Genomic DNA, 21,947 nt, shown 5'->3' with positions numbered 1-21,947 from the left:
TGGCATAGTAGCAAGTGTGCCCGGTGGAGGTGCATCAGAGGAGACATGTTGTGACACAAGCGTTGGCCAGGACAGCAACCACCTGGGAGAGGGGCAGAGCCTGACTGGAGCTAGGTGCAGCAGAGGTGCAGCTGGGGACAGAAATGCATGCAGAAGCTGATGACCATGCACTGAGTGCTAATCACCATGATGCTTTAGTCTCTTCGCGACGTGCAAAGCCAACGCAAGCCCACATGGCGAGGTACCATGGTGTGAAGCAGGACAAGCCACAGGAGCAGAAAGTATGCTGGGGACTCTTGCCTAGTCGCCCCATGATACAGCCAGGAGTGACAGAAGACAGGGTGGGGTCTGGTGTCCATTACGACAAGCAGAGGCTCAAACTGGGAGCAGCAGCAATCAGAGCTCTGGGAATAAGTGGAAAGTCTGGGCTAGGAGCAGGGTAAGCATCAGCCAGGGAAGATCTTGCTCTGTCCAAGTGCAGGAGCATTTCTTCTGCACCAGAACTGGCAGAGAAGCCAGCAGTAGCAGTGCAGCTCTCCATACTTGCCTCTCCACTAGAGAGAAGGGTTTCCCCCTCCAAGCAAGGAGATGATCAGGCCCAGGGAAGTGTCTGCTTCTCTACCTCCCTGATTTCTGCTACTCTACTCCCATCCCTCTCATTTAGTTCTCCACTCTTGTCCTACCCTTGCACCACCCCATTGACCTTCATGCTCACATACAAGATTTCAACAATACATTGTCTGAACTTATTTGTGTCCAAGTGGGTTTTATGAATGTTTTAGCACTCTATTCACACTCTTTCTCTGCATCTCTCAGGTCCTGAATTAAAAAGGTAAGGTAATGCTGTTAAAAAGAAAATGTTTGAGCAAGTCTAAGGTAAGGTTCCAACAGCAACATTCACTCAGCCAGACTTCAAACTCCACATGTTTTCTGGAACGCATTTCAAAATACAAAATCATGATATATTAAGCTACATAGTCAGTCATAAAAAAGTAATAGAAAATAATATGAAGATACAATGCAGCCAGCTTACTGTGGCTTCACGTTTGTATTTTCAACCCTTTTTCTTTTCCTGTTAAACCATGCAGCCCTAGGATCCAGCTCTACCCAGTGCAGAGCATCATAAACTCTAATGAGAGTTGAGGGGTCTCTGTTGCTTGCTTTATCGAAACAGCAATAATCAACAATACCAAGTTTTAGTCATCATCTCTGCATTTTTAAAGAAAAAAGAAATACTACAAAAACACACCCCTAAAGTTCTTTGGTTTGCTGATCTTACTAGTTGTGCCCTAAGAGACACTAAGTATTTTGAATCCAACCAGTTCCTCAGAAAAAATGAATTATAAGTTTTCAAGGTCTCACCTGTTGTTCTTGAACTTTAATTAATTCACCTTCCCTCCCAGTACCTGTACACTTACTTTGCACAGACACAATGCACTGCATGTCACCATGATAGATACATTGCAGCTGGAAGGCCAGTTACTCAATGGCAGAGCATCATGGAAATCTGTGGAATTCCACCACAAATGGATCCAGCTGCAGAAATTTCTACTGGGCTTTTCCAGCTCACACGTTTAAAGTCATCTTTACAAATGAAATCCAGATTGCTTCCTGCCAATTAGCTATATCAATTTATCTCTAATAAGCAGCAATTCTATATCATTTTGGTTGAAAAGTGAAGCATGAGGTCAGTGCCAGCTTTAAAGAGGTAAAGCAGGGCAGCACAAATGCAAAGCCTTTCAACAGGACAGCTCAAACAGGGTACTGCAAAATAGATGTCCCTCAAACCATTTGCCATATTTGAAGTTTACATCATAGACCCCACCTTATGCTGAGTTTATCTGAAAGCAAGGAAACACTAACACAACAATGTCACCAAACCAGAAGACCCAACAGCAGTGAGGCCTTGTTACAACAACCACCAGAAAGCCACGACAGGCAAGATGACACACTTGCAAGAGGTGCATGAGCCAGCATAAAACTTGACACGGCAAGATCATGATATTGCCAGCTCCCCTTATGAGACTCACACAGCGAAGCTGTTAAATAACGTTGATGATAATCTGACTGCTATCTAGACATTCCGGTACAAACACTTATTGCCAACAAACACCTTGACAGCATTGGTACATCAGTAAAGTTATATGAGACTGTATACTGCCTCACCCTCCAGGGCCACAGCATCACCAAAACATTCAGCAAAGCCTGGCTCAGAGTCAATTAAACAAGACAGGTGAAGTCTGACAGTATTCCGTGCACTTAATAGACAGCACACAGACATACATATTTACTTTGTATTAATGTAACAAAGGAAAGTTAGGCTTTCAGAGCACTGTATCAAGCCAATTAATTTTACAGTTGTTTAATTTTTTTAGGAACAGAGCCTTAGACAATGTCTGTGTGGTCCAGAAAAGAAAATGTTTAATTTTCCTTCAAAAAATAAATGGAAAAAGTTATCTCTGTACTGCGCATTATCTGCTACCTTTCCCTAAGTCCTCTTCCCTAAGGATCCAAAACCCCTCAGAATGAGGCACAGAGCACACATGGCTGGTCACAGTCTAAGTTCTGGGCACTGAATGCACATGAAGCACATTTTTTCCACAGTCAATGTAGAGAGTGAGGTTGTATGTGTACAAAGTGTTAGCCAAAACCAGAAATATAAAGGTGGAAGGGGAGGGAAGGGAGGACAGCTTCCAATCTGTTTGTAAATTGTCTATGAATAGAAAAGCAGCCTTATGTTCACTAAGCAAATGGTTTTTCTAACTCAGTGACCTCATCTTTAGTTATGGGCTAGCTGGGAAAATAATTGTTGAACACAGCCTTCAAATCTTATGCCTTCTTCAAAATGACGAAAGCAGAAATAATTGCACTTACGACTGGCATGTGTGGACTGAGGCCTCCTGATGGTGGATGCCTCACCACTCACCAGATCTGATGGCTCTACAGGAATGGAGTACAACTAGGGTGACAATCTCTGCCAGGACACCCTATTAAATATGTGGGGGGGAAAAGGCATTAAGAAGGCAAGGGAACAGAAGGCAAGGGAACAGAATGCAAGGATGGGAAAAGAGGTTCTGAAAAAATAAATAGATTCTGGAAAAGATGTATAGAGAAGGATCAAACTAAAATCCCAGTTCTGCAAAGTTCTGCAAACTTGGAGGATTTTTACAATCCATACCCCAGATAAAAATGCTGAAAATAGCTTGCACCTTTAAGGTGAACAAAGAAAATAAAAGGCAGTTCTGAAATTCGTAAACAAACATGAGTAAACTAGCCAGATTTTTCAGTGCTTACCTGGACCAAATCAAATCTTTCCAACTTGTAAATACTGACAAGTGTCACTTCAGATATTATTAAAGGATTCCCTAAATGTAAAAGACAGGTCGGTCTGCAGTGAAATCTTTTCTCCTTTGCTTTTCCAATGCTGAAAGTAATTGAAAACAGAAGACATGCTTCTTGATGTAGCCTAACTTTTTAGGAACAGAAATTATGTTAGTTACATAGCTGACTGTGCTTCAAGTTTGCACTCCGTTGCACCCATATACCTTCACACAAAGTCAAGTAAAAGACAAAAGCATGAACACTTAGAGTCATATCAAATGCACCTATTAAGTAAAACCACTTGCAAGACACCCCAAATTTAAAAAAAAAAACAAACCAAAACCCCACACATAAAGATGGCACCAGTTGTTCTCCTGGCCAAGGAGCATTGGAGAAGACACAAACTCATAATATACTACTTTCAAATAAAATGGTGTCACAAATAACATTAGAAAAACTCTGCCCAAAGCAAAGTGTTGCATAGGGAATACATATGATTGCAAAGTCTGAAGGATGTGCACATACTTCAGAGACAGCACATATTGGGAACAGATCTGAGTTCTTATTATCTTTGCTACTGCTTTAAGTCCATATTATTTTGTTATTTACATTAAAAAGGAGACAGAAATATCTTTGGAGATGACTAAGCAGTTTCTTGATTTCTATTAAGTACCAAAAAGCAGTCCTGCCAATTTATTAATATTTAAGTTTCTACAACTTAATATGAACTTGGTTCCAAGAACTACACAGGTCCCCTTAAAGTATGTGTAGCAAGAAGTCAACGCTGTGCCAGCTGGCAGATTAAACAAGCCATTAAAGTAGGCTCCTACTGAATTTAAAGGATTGTTTTTCATCTTTTCCCTCTCTACTCCTCTACATCCAGATGTATTATTTAGGGAATATTTTCCAGCCCCAGTAAGAAAAGTAAAAGAAATGCCCTTGGCACTTAATGAGTTTTTCCTCCGATGTGGTCTCCTGCTGCAATTGGAATTTATTCCATTACTGTATGGCTTGCAATGGTCCCAAAATACCTCTGACTATATGAAAAGACAGTGTTTGGGGTAGGTATGGTTCTTCATTCAAAAGCAAGGACAGCCTGGGGTGATTGATCTTAGTGGATGATTTCATTCAGACCATCATTATCCCAGCATGCCACCCCACAACCCATGCCCTGCAGCCCCTTCTTCAGGAGACCAGCAATGTTAACTGCATGTTATAGTTGGGAAAAGTGGAGCACACTAGGATTAAGCCAAAGCCAACACCAGCCTGCAGCAGGCTGATAGAGAAGCTCGTTTCTCCGCAGCCCCTGCAGGACTTCAGTGATGAGGGAAAAAAACTGTGGTAAAACCCCATGCATTCAAAGAACAGAGGCCTTCAGCATATCATTTTTCCTTCAGGGGTTCAAATGCTTATTTGAACTTTGTTAAAACTATCTGAACTCCATGACCTAGCAGTATTCAAAGGAAGAATGAGCCTAGAATAAACTCTGGTATTAAACCAGCCCTGGTGTCTTCTATAACTGTATAACAGTTATATAAAAGTATTTCATGTAAAAATGCCCTCTATAACAATTTTCCAGATAAAACCTTCAAAAGATCAGAGTTGTATCTGCTCCCTGTGGGCATTTCAGACTGATTGGAACTGCTAGCAGCTGAAGGAGGAGCACTGTTTTTTGAAATGCTTGGAAAATAATTTTATAAAAATTGAAATAGAAAAAAACCACTTTGTCCTCCCCAGTATTTCAGTTCCTGGGTAGTTAAATGAGTTCAGTCCCATAAACTTGCTACTGAACTAGAAAACAAGAAGGCCTTAAAACCAAGTATAGGCGTACGGCCAGAGGCTGAGATAGTCAGCTTTGGAGCTTGACCGTGACTCGGAGCATCTCCTTCCCCAGGACCAAGAAGTCCCTCCAGGCTCCTGCCTGGTCCCACAGGGCAAGCAGGCCTCTTACTACTCCCGGGCAGACCCAGCAACCATCTTGGCCCATACAACTTCAGAATTTGGCTCAGAGTTTGATTTGCCAAAATTGTTCTGGGGGTCACAAATATTCCCTGCCCCCTTCTAAAGGGGCAGTTTAATTCTTAATTGTATAAAGCTAAAGTGTAAAAACTGTATTTTGCATGCATTCTTTGTTTCTAATACTCGGTATCCGTAAGGGGACTCCCTTGCTTGGCTAGCAGTCGGGATTCATTAGACCTTTTATGATGATTCTTTCTGGTGTGCAGATATATGATGAATCTCAGATGTTTAAATAGCATATAACAGTGCTCCATTGACCTTTCTGAGTACAGTTGGAGGGAAAGAAAGGTAATTTTCCTCAAAGAAATCTTAAAAATGTGTCTCCACTATAGCACAGATGCAGAGGATAAAGAAACTCCAGAGGGATTAAAATATTTTAGATTAATTTGGAAGAAGGCCACATTGTGTAAAGCCTGGTTAGTTTGGGCCTTTCCAATTCCACGACATATAAACAAATCCATTTAAACTGCATTTGTTAGAAGGAATGTTCAAAAAAAAAAAAGCGTCCCCCAAAGCAGTTGTAACTCAAATGACCTCCAGTTCTGTATTCTCTTCTTACTGCCTAAAGAACAAACATATGTACAATATATTCTAGCCAGACCTTTTTGCTGTTGCTGCATGATTCATACTGCTTGAAAATTAAGTCATTTAAGTAAAGGGATTCTGGCTTCCTCAAGAAAGGTTTTAAAACCAAAGCAAGGTTAGATCTGATCATTTTTGGAGCCAGCTTCCATACTTTGAACAAGATCATTGCTTATAGATCTTTGCTTTGAGTTGAGTGGAAGGAAGTAAAAGAAGAAAGGAAATTGAAAGGAAGAGACAGAAAAAAAACGAGGGAAAAAAGAACCCCATATCATCACCACAACTATATAAAGACTAACCTAATGTTCAGCATGCCACTGTCCGACAGAAGCAAGTCCTCAATTTTACTCATTTGCAAGGTCAAATTTTGCCCCTTTTACTCACACAGAATACAGTTTTTGCCTGCAGAGCCTTCCAAAGAGACAAGTCACAGAGTGTGGTACTAAATAACCATAGAAAGTAAATGGTTGCTGATACTTATGAGTTAGTTTGGATGCAGAGGAATATGAGGGTAGCAGTGAGCCAGCCAGAGGGGTAACAGCACAAAACACACAGAGAGTCATTTTGCATGACTAGCATCTACAGAACAGCAGGCACTTAAAGTAAAGGGACTTTTGTTATCATAAACCATAAACCCCAGAGCAACTCAACATGAGGAATACCCTCCTATCTGCCACGTGGATGGTGAGAATTCTCCATCGGTCCCAGGCCTCCTTGAGTTCTTGAAATTGTACCCAAGTATTTGACAGTAACTCAGTCACTGCGCAAATTCCTCTCCACTCAGAGGATGTGAGGCAGCTGGCCCAGCCGAGAACAATATAGTGTCTGCTCTCTCCCAAATACCCAAGGAGCCAACATCATTTCACCACTGAAGGTAACCATTTTGAGGAGGAATATGGAAACTTGATTGAAGTTCAGAACAATACAACTCAACAATTTAGAATACAAAATGAGGAAAAACGTAATTTTCATTACAAGTGAATTACATTACAATTCTACTTTCAAAGAATAAAAAGGTTAATTTAAATTCTGGGATTTGAGGGCTAGCATTCTTTCTCTTATTGAAGTTATTATGAGATGTTCTAAATATGAATATTTCAAGAGGCTGTTATGGTTCTGACATCATGGCTGTAAAATTCAGCTGTGATGATGGCTTCTGTAGCTATCATACATTTGATAGCACATCATTTGCTTGCTGCAATGCTACTGGTATAAGTTTTCCATGGGATCTTTTTCCTCTTGATGGTCACTGCGCATTAGTGATAAACACATTCTCCAGCATCTCCTGCACATTTTTACTTTGATTGCATCTATAAGCCAGCCTTGTGCTCCCATATTCAGCCTGGTTGCATGAATGGAAGGGATACATTAAGCTCTCTTTGGAGATAGTCCAGGTTTGCAGGGATATAACCATAACCAGAAATCTGGCCAAGGGGATTTTTACATCATCAAAAAATCAATTCAGAACGTAGAACTTCTTGTGGTTGGGTTTTGAATGTCATGTATGGACCTCTGTTGACATACCACTCTACACATTCATGAAAACAAGATGTTCTCTAGTCACTTAGACTATCACAGTAAAACATTTAGAATAAATACTTCACATAATTTCAGAAACAGATGCTAGATAGTAAAATTGCATATTTGCAACAGAAATGGCCAAGACTCATTTATTAGTATTTGACATTTACTATTTTGTGCTTCACTTTATTATCAGCAATGCATAAAAAACACAACAGCTTTTACATCCTAAACTTTCCTTTTGAAGTGTATTTATTTTTTAAAATTTACTCCAAGAAGTTTATGAGTAGAAGTTAGTATTTTTCAACATTCCTAGCTCTACCCTTTCACTCATATGCCTGCTACAATTCCATGTCCACATATTTTTTTCTTTTCTGCATCTTCAGTAGGATTTGCGTTTGCTCTACTGACTCACATAGTGGCTTATATAGAGGCTTCTCTACTCCGTGTAGAAAGACATGCAGGACTCCTGTGATAATTTCTGCCACGGCCAAAATACCATCAAGTCGTTCTAACTTCCACCTGTCTGAAATAGAAGTTATGGTCTACGGAGAAGTTTCCAACCTTCACCTTAGCGGTGGCATCCTTCCTTTGTGGAGTACCACTTAAAATTTGGAAGGAGCAATGCCCTTCACGCTGCTCATAGTCCTAAAGTTACTGCATGGCCCCTTAAAAAAAAAAAATCCACTTCTGAAAGTTACTTCTTTTGAGACACTTTCTTTTTCAGCTTAGCATTAGCACTGATCACCATTAATCTAAAAGTTTAAAAGATATTCACAGCCTAAATTTTGCTTCTCTTAGTAGTTCTAGCCTAAACATTGTTCCTCATAGTACTCCTAGTTAGACGCTAGTATACTAATAACTCCATTCTTAATATTGCCTCCTTCCTGATTGATTCAAATTGAGTATGTCTGTTATCCATAGTAATAAATTTTGAAATCTTACTGGCTCTTAGTCAAGTGGCAGAAGTAAGATTAATCTGATTGCTTAATAAATCACATTGTTTCTGTTTAGTTACATGCTACAGCCAACTTTACGTTGCCTGAGGTAGACAGTGGATACGTTAAGTCATACAGAGACACAGCGGGGACACAGATGTACGGTGATGTAAAGTCACCCAAAAAGCTTTGCTCAGAGCTATTTCAGTTTACGAGTAGGCTTTATGAGCTCTGGTAACAAGGGAACCCCCTGGCTGCTTTCAAACAAAGCTCCTCAGGTGCGTCAGCTCTGCCTTTCCATCCCCCAGGCTCCTGGTACCCTCCTCACTCAAGTGCTGGATGCAGTAGGCAAGCTGCGCACAGCCCCCCAGCACCAGAAACGAGTCAAGACCCAAAATGTGACTGCAGAGAGCTGGCTCTTGGTGTCCCTGCATCTGCGTCAGGACTAATCTGCTGCCTCAATAAACTATACTCAGTTGACGTTGATTGCTAGTTTGTTCAAGACTATGTAGACTTAGTTTGTACAGAATAAAACCCCCTGAAAATTCTGGTATGAAAAAAAATAACTGGAGGGAATCAATTAATAAAAATAATTAACGAAATAAAATTTTACTTTGAGATTTGTGATTTTGTTTTTGCAGACTTTTCTCAGGTTTTGCTGTTCGGTATTTTCTTTGTACTTGTATGGGAAATAGTGCTTAGGTTATCCTCAGTTTTAACACAAGGCAAAAACATGACAGAGATTTGTCTTTCAGTGATAAAACTAGTGAAAATAGAATACTTATGATAACCCTGTCTTTGAAAAACATCAGTAAAAAGCCCCCCTAGCTCCATGAACATGTTGCAGACTGCACATGTCACATAACTAAGGACTACGATTTTTTTGCCTGAGGCTCCCACATTTAACAAAGGGAAAAGCTGCCTTCAACAAAAGATGCTATTCTAGTTATGTGCCCTTTTACCCTGTCAGAGAAACAGCTGGTATCATAAAGTCACAGCTAATTTGTATCATGTCTGCACTAACAGTCAGATTCAGTTTGTATCAAACTTTCAAAGTTGGACTTAATACCAGTTGATAGATGACAGCTTTTCGTGCCTCTCCCCCTTCTCACGACATATTTAAACATTGCTTCCCACATTAAAAAATAATATTCAAAATACAAATGGAATCTTTAATGTTTCACATAATCAGAATATATGAAAATGTTTAAAACTACTAAATTTAAAAGAAATCCTCAAGAAGGGTGAGAAAATTGCATCAGCACTTCTGAAGTTCTGTGACAAATAAATAGTGCTTTAAGACAGACATGTGGGTACCAAGTGTAATGGAAAAGAATTTTCTCCTGAATGGAAAAAAAACAACCCAAAACCTCACTTGCCTCAGGTAATCTCTTGCAGTTTGGGGTATCTGCTCTCCTAAAGAAAAAAAAAGTCAGTATGCCTGCAGAGACTTTAAGGGCTTTTTCAAGGTCAGCATTCAACAATTTAAGGAAGGCAAATTTCACTTTTTTTTAAGGGACCTGTTTCTCATTTATGCTATTAAATGTCATCTACTCTCATTTTAAGATCCCCGAAGCAGAATGCCTGAACTGTGTAAAGGGACTTTAGTGAAAGTCAGGCCAAAGACTTAACAGCTCCAAATCTGCAGTGCTTGTCTAGAAAGAGCTGCAAAGATCAGGTTCTTCTTGGGAAACAGGCACGGGGGAAGCTTCGAAAGATTGGGAGTTCAAGCTCAGTTCAGACAAACATCTAACAATGCCGGTGCGCTTCGGAGGCCATCCTCCACAGCACCAGAGTCTACAGTGTTAGCAGGAAACAAGGGGGTTTTTTTGAGATTTCAGCTACTTCCCACTTCTGGACAATCTAGAAGTATTTGACCAAAGCTCTTTCACCCCGCCATCTGAAAGCATCACTGAAATGTATGCAAGGAAAATCTCTCTCAGTAGGGAATTTATGTATTTATTTTTTAATACTGCACAGTATAATGATTATCAGGGCTCTGAACAATTGGCCCCACGTATCAGAAAGAGATCGGTCTGCTTCACAAACTTAAGTACTCCAAGTGAACAACGTCCCTGGCAAGTTCAAAGCAGCAGTATCAGTAATGCAGTTTTAAAGTGACAGGAGAGCTTATGGTGATGGAGCTGAGAAAGAGCAGTTGTCAATGAAGCCTGAAAAATCCCAGCTCCCAGCCTATCTTTCCTTCAGTGCATGCATTTCCTGCCTTAGAAAGTTAATATTGCACAGAAGACAGTAAGATACAGCTTCTGCTGTGCCTAAGCTGTGCTTGGCACTGCTCTCTGACGGACTCCTTGCCAGCGAACAGAGCCAAAGCGCAGCATGCTCCTGCCACATCCTCTCCAGCGAACTGTATCTGCTCTCTACCTACTGGGAAGATGCAGATAATCAACTCCACTCCCTTCACTCCAAGCGCAGCAGCGACTCTGCCCCTACATATGATCCTTGTGCTTGTTCAGATATATATTTTTTTTTTTTATGTTCTTAAACCGCTGTCTGGCAAGGCATGGTTTATTAGAAGCAGATTTCTCTTCAACTACTCAGTGTGTCAGTTTTACAGTTCCTAGGTGGTGTAATTCCTGGAAAATAAAAAACGTTCTTCATCCAAAATTTTGGATGAGTCACAGCAGGTTTACTTGTTTTGGTTCACCCTTAAATGAAGCATAACATTCTATGTCTAAATGATGCTCTGGTTTTCTTTGTTTCAGCTACCTAATAGCTCCAAATTTCTTACAAGCACTAAGACTTTTCTAGCAAATGATGCCCACGCCCACCAATTGGGCTTGGCAACCAAAGGCAGCCATCACATTTTCATGAGGCATGAATTGCAGTAGGAAGAATGACACTGTTACTTTCTGAACTCGATCCCTTGGTACTAAACCAAATAAGACACCCAACAGTAGGCTTTAACACCAAAACCACCAGGTTCTTGTCTCTTGCAAAAAAGCTTTTATCAATAAGTGCCCCAGCCGCAAGTAGCGGTCACCTGAAGTCCCAGAAACTACAGGGAAACTTGGGCAAGATTGGATGCTGCTGCCTCCTTTTCCAAACAGCAGAGAGGACAGAGATGAGAGAAGGAAGACCCTAAGCTCATCTCAGTATAAGTCATCACGATAAAGCCATAGAAAAATAAGTCTTCAGAGACTCTACAGGAATGCTTTCAGTCTTTCTTAAGAGAATAGCTGACCAAAACCTCTCTCACACAATGTTCCCTAATGGCAAACATCCTGACTTCTAACGAAATGTATGTTTCCAGGGAAGATGAAAACCAGTCATCGCTAGCCAGTGACTTTGAACCTTAACCTTATAGGGTATCACTTCTTTTTGAAAGTAATTTACATAAGCATGTCTCAGAGTGTCTTCCAAAGTCAGACTTGGCTGCATTCAAGAACTAACAGAAGAGCAACGGGACTGCCATGTTAATATTAAACTATATTACTGCTTTTTATACTCAGATATAAAGATGTGCCTTGTTTCCAATACTTTATGGAGATAATGCTTGTTTTTTCCTTTCCAAATGAGTGTATTAGTCCACATAGTCCACACCATTTGCTTTGATAATTTTCTAAAGGCAACTAATGACATTTTTCATGGCATTTTCATTCATGTCCCCTAAAGACCATCCTCCTATTCAGGCAGCTTTACAATGTGAAAGTGGAGGTTAGGTGTGGAAAATTATCAGATTTTGCCTTTCCTTCTTCATGACAGAATTCTTCCATCACTTTAACAAGTGCCATGGGGGCACCATGGGGATTTCAGCATGAGACAGATGACGCTCACCTTGTGTGCTGCACTTTGAGTAGATGGATGAGTCACCGAAGGACAGATTTTCAGATGCAATTTATACATCAAAATAAGGCACTAGCTAAAAAATCCACTGAAGCGCAGATCTCCGTTTTGAGAAACTGAGGTGACTTGTTTTAATACCACAGTCTGCATGCTCAGATATGTCTACAAATAAAACTCCAGTTGCTGAGCTAGCAGAAAAACTCTGGAGGGCAGTCACTGCTCTCTTTGAATATCCTATCCTAAGCACAGGGGGAGAACACTTGCATTTCTGATCCCATTTGCTCTGGGACAGTATGGTCTCCCTCTCCTTGGGTCAAACTTTTAAGGAATTAAGGTACCTCATAAAGGCACCACCCAAGGCAGCACGTGGGAACTTAAATTCAGTGATCTCACTGGAAGTAGCATGTCATGGGAAATTTTAGAACATTTCGGCAGGTTGTGAATCAGAAAGAAATCCTAATTTTGGAACAGCAAAATTTCCTACAAACTGAAAATCCCAGTATGTATCTGGGCTTTCATCCTAAATACTCTCCCCACAAAGGCTCAAAAGCCATGCAGAACTCTGAAACTGCAACCAGGGCAGAGAACAGCCTGCAACAATTATCAGCCCATTCAGCACTTGCACAAACCATCTCAGAAGTGTAGGCAAAGTTAAATTCGCTTCCCCAAGGACGATGACAAAACCAGCTAAAATGGGCCCATCAGCATTCCTGATGTGGGGGAGAACGCTGCTGAGATGAAAGGCAACGCAACCAGTGTTCAGCCTGCCGCCATGTCTCCTCTCCTCCTCCACATTGCTCTTGCCAAAAAGAGGGGGAATGGAGCAGAGGTACAGAGGAGGTCCAGGCACATAGAGAACAGGATCATTCATCAGTAGAGAATAAGCAGCTTGCTGTACCCTGAATTAACTGAAGGTGATGGTATCTAGGGGAGTTGCCTTGACTCTGGTGCAATATTTTTGATCCCATCAGTCTGCTGTCATAGGCACCGCTTAAACTGAGAGCCAGTCCTCAGTTTGTCTCCAGTCTGGAATTTCCGTATATTGAGGGGCTGAAGTTTATACACATTATAAACACTTCCTTTAAATGGTTTGTGAGCCCTTACTTGTTCTGGCAGTGAAAGAATAATGTTTGTAAAAAATGCCTAAGTCTTACATGTTGTAAATAGGCAGTAAACATGGTTACTTGGACGCTCACAGACTCCTCAGAGCCTGCTTGCTCTAAAAAGAGCAGAAGACACAACAGGACAGTAACACCAACAGTACATTATCTTAACATAAGCAAAGATGATTTAAGACTTCCACTGCAAGCAAAAAACTTGCCGAACTGCAGTGGAGAAATACATATAGCTCTTAAAAGAATGGCCATGCACCCACAAAATGTTTACTGTAAAACTCAAGGATTTTGATTTGAGGATAAAATTCAAGATAAAATCCTTTAAATCTACTATCAATTCTGAAGAAAGTAATCTCTGGTGACAGTGGTCCCAGAGGAATAGGAGTCAAGAGTCTGACTGTGGGTCTGTCCACTGATTTTCAGAGGGATTTGGACACAGCACACAGAGGGAAAAAAAATCCAATATAAAAGCCTCAGTACAAAAAAACCCTATACAGAAAACCCTTCTGAATACCACAGGCAAGGAAATCTGAGGTAACTACTTTGATCATACTCACAGGAAGGCAAGCAGAGGAAATATTCTGAGGTTTTCAGTAACAAACCAGCTGCTGATGAATTCAAAATGACGACTCCAGAAAATAGAGGTGATCACTGTACAGAAATAAAAAAAACGAAGAACATGGTTTGCAATGGCATAATTATTGCACACACTTCATTTTTCTTCGGTAAAGTTGTCTTTACCACCACCCCTACAAAGGTTTTTTAAAGTACGGAATAAAATAGAAAAATTTTGCAGGAGACTGACAAAACCCACTATCAACAGCTCTATAAATTAGAGTTTGACAAAACAGGCTTTGATTTCCCAAAATCTCTCAAAGTCACTCACTAAAACCTCTTTATGAAGTGAAGCTGATACAGGCTGAACTGAATATTCTCTTGTGATTATTAAGAGACAAAGCAAAGCATCAGACTAACAGTGAGTTTTCACAAGAGAGCAAGGTTTCCAGCATACCTCCATAAGGATCTATACCGAGACCTAAAGTATTCAACATATTCATAAAAGCACTCTGCAAAAGCAGATGAACAGTGAGAAGACAAAGCCTGTAGATGACACAAAGCTATTCATCATAATAAAATCTAAAGTCAGTACAAACAACTGAGGAAAGAGTTCGTAGTAATTAATTTCTATGGGCAGACTGAATTCAGTGTTCATAAGTAAAGGTACAGGGGAAAAGCCCATATATCTGTATACACACAGTGATCAACTTTAATGAGCCAATACCACTCAGTAAAGACATCTTGGAGTCTGAGGAAGAGCTCTCTGAAAATATCAGCTGAGTAGCCAGCAGTTGTCAAAGGGGAAGTTGAGAATAATTGGGGGAAAATCTAGGTTCTATCTAGGTCACACATCACTATATGGTATATCTATGTTTGCAGGTTTGCATGAAGTTCTGGTTACCCTTTCTCAAGAAGACCCCCTGGAATGGACAGCAATAATGATCAGAGCTATGGCACAGCTCCCACCTAGGAGCCTATCTCGAGTATGACTCTTCTATTAGAAAAAGAGACATGATTAAGGCAGGATATGAGACAGGTCTCAAATGGTTTTTAAACAGTAAATGTTTATTGTCATACAAGAATTATGCTTCAAGGAGGAATTAAAAAAAAAGCATTGAGGATAGTTTCATCAGCTATGAGATATGATAGACTGGATGTGACCTCTACGTTAGAAAGTCCCAAAGCAAAGATTGCCAAACTCTGGGAGAGCACATAAAAGGAAGAGCCATTCCACACCCATCTACCTTTTTTTGCTTTTCTCTGAATGTCTCAGTGTCTCCCATCAGAGGTGGCATACTAACATAGAAGGACCCTTGCTGTGACCTGGCATGACAACAGTTCTATAAATGTCAATTCAGAGAGCAGAACAAATGAGCTGCCGCCCTTATACAAGGACAGTACAACTACTCATGGGTGATCTAGCAGAAACTCAGAATTGTTACTGGCAAATATAGTAAGAAGGAGCTTCACTGAAATGTAGTATTTTTCCCCTGAAGTGTCACTCTGCATTCAGCTACCACTTGGTGGTATACAGACCCACCAGAGTAAAAATAAAACCCATAAGCTTTCTTCAGAGAGCATTGCATGGTCCATTCTCTTTAGACCCACAGACCTTCATATGGAACATCCTGGTGCCAACAAAGGATTATTTAAAATCACTGAAACCTATATTCGGTAATTTAGGATCACTGGAAACTTACACACTTTTGAGGACCGTTGATGTAAATAACTACTCAGCAATTTAAAAAATGGTTTTACAGGATGGTCTCTGGGTTTTATAGACTCCTGCAATTTATATTATTGAAAACTTTGGGGTGATCAAAGTCAAGATTTTTATTCATTCCATTAGAAGTTTCAGCATTAGATTCAAAAGAGATCTGAATCCCCTTTTGATGCTTAGTGTTACTATGCATATCTCATCGTGGAAAAAGGCAATATAAGAGGACATCCCAAATCATCAAGGTCTGAAAAGAGCAACCAAGAACGTCAAGTCATCTTCCTCTCACTGGTTACTGCTGCTTACAGCAAGAGCACACTGGGCTCCATCAGTCCACAGAGCTCCAACTCATGAATAGCATGAAAGTCCATCTAGGTCACTGAATTAATTCAAACTTTTTCACTAACCTGAAAAGCTGACTTTGCCCATTTCTACTGTTTAGTGTGCCCCACCTGACCCTCAGCAGACATGACTTAATGACATTCAGACCATTCATTCGGAGGATCTTGGATCTTTTTCTGCTTCAGACCAATTGCTCTCTTTCAATCTCTTCAATTATTTTTTTTTTTAAAGGGAGACAACACCCAAAAGATTTTCATTTTCTTTCCCACAGTCACAAAGCCCTCCTCTGCTACTCTCCTTTATTTGCTCTGTCCTAAAGGAACATTTTTCTGAATTGAGCTCAACATAATTTGTAATATCAATAAAATGACTGAAATATGCAGTCTCACTATTTGCTATCCAAAAGAACCTCTAATGCACCACAATTCCATTGTGAGCTGACTACGAAGGGCTAAGAACAACTTAAACAGGAAATTTCCATACAACTTAAGCATGAAGGAAGTTCAGGTCCAGGTCGAAAACCAGACTTCATAAATGTAACCCTCCAATCCAAGAAATATCACTAGAGTTTGGACACATTTGGAACTGTAATCTTCAGTGGTAAAATTGGCACAATTTTTACCCATTCTTCAGTCCTTCAAATTCCCCTGACTTGGGTTCTGCACTCATTCACGCAATGGCATTAACAGCATTCAGACCTAGGCACGCACCCAGCACTGCACATTCAAGCACACAGCGGAACACAATTCCCAGCTAACATAGGTACTAGATTCTCAGCTAACATAGGTCAGTTTCCATTAAATGCAATTTTAAAAACAGAAATGCTTTTATCACATGTTCTGGAAAATGCTTTCATTGGAAGTACTTTGTGGCTTAAGAAATGAGGAAGTGGTTACTGTCTTGATTATGGAAACTAGGGAAACCAAATCACATCCAAGGTCATTCAGAAGTTGACCTGTGACACTAAAATGTAAGGCTTTTTATTAAAAGTATATGCGTGCACAAAGAAAAGCATGGTTTCACTCCCCTCTTCTCTGTTAATGAGTTAGTTCCATTATACCAAGTAGCTTTGAATGGAAATAAAGTTATGGAGCCCAGTTACCAAAACCACGTGCTGCAGGTGCTCAATTTTGTCCAATAGCTCAACAGCTAAGGCTACGATAGCGTTCAGATCACATATCTTCTTGCAGGGATTTTAGCCTACATCTTCCAAAGGACACTCTAGCACTAGGATGTTCTTCTACATTCTTTCCCGCCAGTCCTGGTGCTAAGAGCAGAAGGGGAACTGTAACACACTAGACTATAGGTCTGACTAGCTCTGTATCTGGTCTCTGGCAGTGGCCAGTATCAGATGTTTAGGGTAGAACATAAGAACAGGGAAAGCATATAATGATGCTTCCCACAAATATTCTACAACAGCTTGTGACTTCCAGAATGTCTGAGTCAAAGGTGGAATCTGTGTATTTACTGATCTCCATGGCAGCTTTTTTCCATTATTATTTCCAGTAGCTGCCAACATTCAGCAAAATCCCATAAGAGAGTTCCACAACTTAATTATGTGCTATGTGAAGATGTAGTTCACTTTGGACAAGTAATTAAGCCTTCAGACTGACACTAGGACTCAGCTATGCTACTTGCCGGCTGAAGGTTCACTCATCAGATGCATAGTTAGGTGTGGTATGCACATAGGAAGTATTCCTCATTGCATCACATATAATGGAGCAATCCCAAATTATCCAACAGCAAGGTGGTTAAGAAGCTGTTTTGGAAATAGCACACCTGGATTTCAGTCCCAATTACATATTTAATCATTTAGAAAAGTGAAATTGCATCAATAGGAAAGAGTAGGAGCACCATAAAGAATAGCTGGAGAGTGCACTTTAGAGTTCTTTTTGGACAAAGGATGTAACCCAGTGTACTGGGTTCTTTTTCTTAGATAAAAGAAAGATTCCTCTTCAAATCTTTAGATTTCATTTCACACAATAGTTCGGGTTGGAAGGCATCTCTGGAGATCATCTAGTCCAATTCCCTGCTCAAAGCAGGTTGCCCTGGATCATGTCCCTGTTGGTGTCTGAATATCTCCAAGGACAGAGACTCCACAGCCTCTCTGGAAAATCTGTTCCCTTTGTTTAAATGGAATTTTCTGTATTTCAATTTGTGTTCCTTTCCTCATGTCCTTTCACTGGGTACTGCTCAGAAGAGTCTGGCTCTCTTTTTTGTCATCATCTCTCCCCTCTCCCACAGTCACAGAGTCACAGTGTGTGACAGCCATAGAGTGGCTCTTAAACTTGAATCTCATTCCAGTTACAGCTTGTGCAAATTATTTTTTCCCCTCAAGTTGTGAAAATGAGAGCAGGAAACCACCTTTTTAAAAAATTGGTCTAGGTGAAGTATTTCTCTGTTTACCCATTTCATCCAGATCTCCTTTTCTCCTTTTGATTTTTATGTCAGGATTGCCATGTAGTTTATTTACTTACAAAGACATTACAGAGGGAACACCCAAATAAAACTTTTCAACTTTTCCTCAGATGTGATATGTACACAAAGAAGACTTTTTATTACAGTGTTTCTCAAACAAGTGTTGCCAACAGAAGAGGGGAACAGGAATCCTCAAGTTCATCTGTTCCTATCTAAACAAGTACCCAAGGAATTTGGTTTCTAGGATGACCTAAAAAATGGAGGTATGTTGTCTCCTGTGAACTGCTCACCTAACCACTCATGAGCAGCTTATCAGTACAAAACATCAGCATTCAAAGTAAACAAAAAACACCTATTAACTCTCATGCAGCAATACGCTTAATGGAGAGTTTAATATAAAACCCACAGTCAAAGCCCATTGACTTCAGGCTAAGCACACATTTATGTTCTGCTGAACATGGACAGTTTGCTGTACCTGAGCTCTACTTCCCAGAGGGCTGCAGCCATCCCCTAGTTATCAATTTTTCTTTCAGTGTTAGGAGTGCAGTAGTATCACCAAGCCCCAGCTTTCTGGGTGCTACACAAACAGTAAGACAAAAAGGTAGTTCTTACTCCCAAAGAGTTTATTATCCAGAGGGATGAAACTACACATTAGAAATTTCTGATCTAATAGCTACTCTCAATGAATTTAATATATCATTATATTATATATGTGAATATATTAAAGAAAGGGTTTAGAGTTCAAGTGCCATCTTAATCTCAGCTGGAGTCTTCAAGGAAATACTTTCATCTTTCAAACATGTAGCTACATGTATATACCATTGTTAGTTTTCAAATGTTATGAAGCATTCAGACCATTACAGCTTCGTCTTCCTGTAGCCTCATCTGAAGAGGATTTCAGTGATGCAGAAAAGTATCAATAAGTACAAAATCATAGGGAGAACACGAGCTGTAGGAAAGTTTCCCACCCCATCATATTTTCTGGTTGAACCATGCAGGCTGCATTACATACAGGGCTGATAGTCCTGATTGTCCAGATGTGTTCAGGGTCTGGAAGTAGAGTCAGAGAGAGGAAGAGCATGCCATCAGCAGTGCCTCTTTCAGCCCAGCTGCAGAATATATTGGAGATCTGAAGAGCAGGGAGGAAAGAAATCCTTCTCCAAAATCCACCCACTCTTTGCAGTTCAACCGCAGGGGGTCCCACTGGACCTCACTTTCAATCCACTCCCAATGCCATGGGCATAGCAGCACACAGAATGGTTCTCCAGAACAGGACTCAGGGGCACACTGAGTGCACCCCATCCCATGTAATAAGCTGCTCAATGAATGGTCTTAATTGCAAATTCAAATCAAAGCTTACAATCGTGACTGGTCTTTAAAATAACGCCAGTCATACACGTTAAGGGAGAAATTCTGTGAAGGAGAAAGATCTGTATCTTCCCTTCAGCCAAGCTGCTAATTTCCTTTTAAACAGCAACTGATCTGACCTACAAAGTTTCAGAAAATGGCATATTTCTTCTCCACTCTTCTATCTCTTACTCCTCAGCAGGAGAACACCCCAATAATACTCCCTCAATAGAAGTGAACATTTTTTTGATACAATGACTGCCCTATATACAGGCTTTCACTCTGCACATCTTGGCACGATACAGGAAAGAGAGAAAACTGCTTCCTGAGGATAAACACAACCAAAAGGAGGACTAGATACAGCTCATGCCAAGTGGAAGTAGATTGCAAGATCTTTGCATAATTATTCTTGAAAGTAGAGACTAACGAATAAGCAAAGTATGTGTGCATCTGAGCAGATGTGGGCTGGAACATCATTCTCAGCCATGCAAATATAGCACTTGCTTCCTTCTTTGGCCACGTTCATGCGACTAAGCAGAAACCATTTGCTAACCACACAGCAGTGGCATTCACATTAGCAGAAAACCAGACTCCTCGTCTCTTCCTGCTTTGATCAGCAGTTACTGCCCACAGGAATAAACAGAGGGTTGTGTTCTTCACTTGCTCCATGCAGGGTCTGCTGTTCTCACACGGACATCAGCAGCAACAAGAACAGGCCAAGCCTGTTCCAGACAGAATAGCCATTTGTCCTCACATAAACCTGTCTCCCTAATAGAGCAGTGACATGTGCAGCAAGAAAACGACAATTAAAGGAGGGGGTTTGCCTTTGAAATTGTGATCTGGAAGGACAAACATTCTAAAATTTAAAAATAAAAGCTCGCCACATCCCTTTTTGATCATCTAGAGATTGAACATAAACTCCCCTACATCACCAGCAGTGGATACAGGGATGTCTGCTACAGAACATACCACTGAGGGAAACTATTTACTGCTAATAGGAAGTCCCAAATTCCTTACAAATTCATTGCCCCTTTCAGAAAAGGGTTACAGAAACTCAGAATTATTAATAATCCATAAAGAATACTGCATAATAATTCAGAAAAGTTGCTTGCAACAGACAGCAAATGGAAACTGGCTGCTTTAAAGCATATTTTGACAGCTGCTAGCATCACTCAACATAACAAATGAAAGAATTTCCTCAAAACAAGCAGAGTAGGGCAGCTAAAATAAGTCTGTAATAACAAAGAGGTTGTCTCTTGTGAAAGCTCTGATTTTCTCCTCTCCTGTGTCTTCTTCAGTTATTGAACATGAACACACTGCTGGGACAGGTGTCATGAGAGGGGAGCTGCAAGGAAAATTGAGACCTGTATCCTTTTAAGGGAAGTTTAATTAATGCTGGTTCTGAGAAGAATTCTGATTGACAGGATTAGTGCCAGCACTAAAAGTTACTATTTGTGGATCCTGGAGCTCACAGCTCCCATAAAAATAAAGTAGTTTAGAAAAGAGCTTTGTGCAAATGAAGGCATTCCCTCAGTGGCAAAGGTTCATGTGAACCTCTTCTGTGGGTTCCCTTCACATGGGTCTTTCTGTGGACATGGGATAGCAGAAAGTCTCTGGAGAACGTGCGGTATGGATGCGGGTTTGATTCAAGTTTTCTAGATTAGTCCTTAGAGAACATTTCTATGATAAGCCAAAACAAAACTCTAAGAATTAGCATTACCAAGCTTCATGGAGAACATTTGGTTCTACTTTCTTCGCTTTGGGATTTATTTCAGGTTTGTACTGAATACCTTTTTCTTTTAGTTTTCCAATTCACACCACCCTCCTATTAAGATAATCTTCTAGTATTCTCCTAGTGAGACTCAGCCCAAAACACAATTTCACTGCTCTGATCTCTTATAAAGACTTAGGACAAATCATTCAATTGACCACAAGCACTGTCTTTTATATTATTGTCAAATCTTTAAGTACTAACCCAAATAACCCATCTTTTCAAAGGGGTAAAGCATTATGTGCCAAAACAAGAAATTGGAAATAAGCAAATGCTGCTCCATTACAAAAGCAAGAGAATGACCATAGCATCCCAGTTCACACAGGAAGTGCCCACCAGTTTGCTGAACTATCTCCCAGAAACTGTGAAATGCACAGAAGAAAAAAGGTGATTCTTCCCTCCCACTCCATCTCTTTCAATCCTGCCTCAGACAGGATAACAAAGTAATTCAGATACAGCAATTTCTTCCCAGCAATTTTCAGGCACCTCAT

The 21,947-nt window shown here is 40.4% G+C and overlaps 1 protein-coding gene across 7 annotated transcripts in view; it reads right to left on the bottom strand.

The window, feature by feature from the left end:
• Nucleotides 1–21,947, bottom strand: part of CALD1 (caldesmon 1) — a 203,380-nt gene that overhangs the window by 109,936 nt on the left and 71,497 nt on the right. For all 7 annotated transcript variants that reach the window (XM_054813237.1, XM_054813240.1, XM_054813243.1 and 4 more), the window contains one exon: nucleotides 13,861–13,954. The gene's annotated coding sequence lies outside the window, so the exon portion shown is untranslated. The remainder of the gene's footprint in view (nucleotides 1–13,860; nucleotides 13,955–21,947) is intronic.

Source organism: Grus americana, chromosome 1 (genome assembly GCF_028858705.1).
Source record: "Grus americana isolate bGruAme1 chromosome 1, bGruAme1.mat, whole genome shotgun sequence".
Classification (NCBI taxonomy): domain Eukaryota; kingdom Metazoa; phylum Chordata; class Aves; order Gruiformes; family Gruidae; genus Grus; species Grus americana.
Note: the sequence above shows the minus strand (reverse complement) of the source record. Positions and strands in the feature narration are given on the sequence as shown.